This window comes from Chrysochloris asiatica, unplaced genomic scaffold (genome assembly GCF_000296735.1).
Source record: "Chrysochloris asiatica unplaced genomic scaffold, ChrAsi1.0 scaffold00151, whole genome shotgun sequence".
In the NCBI taxonomy this organism is placed as follows: Eukaryota; Metazoa; Chordata; class Mammalia; order Afrosoricida; family Chrysochloridae; genus Chrysochloris; species Chrysochloris asiatica.
The window spans coordinates 3,089,681-3,091,931 of NW_006408669.1; the positions used below are offsets into that span (position 1 = coordinate 3,089,681).

The following is a 2,251-nucleotide window of genomic DNA, read 5'->3' on the forward strand; positions in this document are numbered from 1 at the left end:
TAATTTGAGTAGAATTGGTGTCAACTCTTCTTCGAATATTTAGTAGAATTCACCAGTAAAGCCACCTGGGTACTGACTTTATTTTTGTTGGGAGTTTTTCATTGACCTGATAAATTTTTTTCTTTTGTTATAGGTCATTCAAAATTTTAATTTCCTTCTGTGCTAGTTTAGGTAGGTTTTGCTTTTCTAAAAACTTGTCCATTTCTGAAGCCAGCCCCGAAGCAGAAGTAGGGAAATCTCACTACCATCAAAGAGAAAGAGCCAGGAGTGGAGCCCTTCCTTTGGACCCTGAAGTCCCTGGGCATTGAATCTCTTGAACTCAGGGACAGAAAGCTGTGACTTCAGAGGAGCAGCAGCAGCAGAACCAAGAGCCAGAGAATGAGACAAAACATTTTGGCATCTAGATCATGGCAACTATAGAAGAAATTGCACATCAAATTATAGAACAATAGATGGGAGAAATTGTTATAGATCAACAAACTGGCCAGAAAATCCAGATCATGACAGGACTTGACCATAACTCACAAGGCAAGTAGTTCATTTTAACAAATCACAATGGCTCTACTCCAAATAACATCGTACTGGCCAGGCAAGATTCCACTCTAGGAAAGGTTTTTCTCACAACTCCAGATGCAGCAGGGGTCAACCAATTATTTTTCACAACTCCTGATCTGTCTGCACAACACCTCCAGCTCCTAGCAGATAATTTTTCCCCAGACCAAGGGCTAAATAACAGTTTTGATTTTTGGGTAGGATGTGAGACAAAGCATCAGGATGTCATTATGGAGCAGTAACTTGTGAAGGTTGCAAAGGATTCTTTAAAAGAACCATCATAGGAAACAAATTAGCGTATTCATGTGGAGGATCAAAGGACTGTGTTATCTATCAATAAGCACCATGGAAACCTCTGTCAATACTGCAGGTTACATTGAGGCATCAAGAGAAAAATCTTCCCTTCCAACTGTGCCACTTCAGCAGAGAAAAATCTATTTCCGAAAAGACTTCAAAACCCATTAGCTGCCACACCAACCTTTGTAACATATAGTGAAATTGTAAGGTCAAAGGACTGTTAGATTCAGGCATGTTTGTGAATATTCATAAGCCTGGAATAAAAGCTGAGTCAACTATGCTGATGACACCAGAGAAAGTTGAATCCCATTAGGGAAATTTGAGTACCTTGGCCAGTGTGGTTACATCATTAGCCAATTTTGGAAAAACCAAAGATCTTTCTCAAAATAGTAATGAAATATCTATGACTGAAAGCTTCAGTAAAGGTCATACCTTTTTGTGTGAGTTTCATCAAGAAATGCAAATGAATGGTGATGTCTCAAAGGCATTTGACACTCTCGCAGAAGCCTTGCTTGAGTCCTGGAGAGAACTCGCCTGTCAGAGCTCAGAGGGCCTGGATGGAAGTCTACACCTAATTACTGGAGATGCAAGCTTCAGTTACATTGAAAAAGGGGGACCACTTCTCAGCAATTCACATCTCACCATGCCTTCTCCTATGCCTGAGTACCTGAATGTGCTCTACATTGGAGAGTCTGCCTCCAGACTGTTGTTCTTATGAATGCATTGGGCACTTTTGATTCCTTCCTTCCAAGCTCTAGGGTAAGAAAACAGCATATTATTGGTAAAAGCTTATTGGAATGACTTTTCACTCTGGATCCTGCCCAATGCTGGTAAGTAATGAATGTGGCAACATTTGCCAATTGTCTTAACAAGGTAAAAAGCAACTATTAATTTTCCTTTCTGAGGGGAAAAAAAGTGTCCATTTCTTCTAGATATTCTAGTTTTGGGAGTACAATTTTTCACAGTACTCTGTCATTATCTTTTTCATTTCCTTTAGTTTTCTTGTGACATCACCCATATAATTTCTTATGCATGTTATTTGCATCTTCTTTTCTTTTGATTTGTCAAATAGTTTGCCAATTTTATTAATCTTTCCAAAGAACCAACTTCCTGTCTTGTTGATTCTCTTGCTTTTATGTTTTGTTTATTTCTCCTTTAATCTTATTTCTTTTGTTCTTTGCTGCCTCTTTTTCTAATTGTTGGAGATGTTATAGTAATACGTTGATTTGGGTTCTTTCTTCTTTTTGGATATGTGCACTTACTGCTATAAATTGCCCTCTGATCACTGTTTTTGCTATGTCCAAAGGTTTTGGTATGTTGTGTTTTTATTCTGATTAAATTCGAGGAATCTTTTTAGTTCAGCTTTTCTTTTCTCTATTACCAGTAGCTCTTAAGCAGGATG

General features: G+C 38.2%; 1 pseudogene; it reads left to right on the forward strand.

Annotated features, from left to right (window-relative positions):
• Window positions 1–407: 407 nt before the first annotated feature.
• On the forward strand, window positions 408–1,740 carry LOC102834490 (annotated as a pseudogene).
• Window positions 1,741–2,251: the final 511 nt, after the last annotated feature.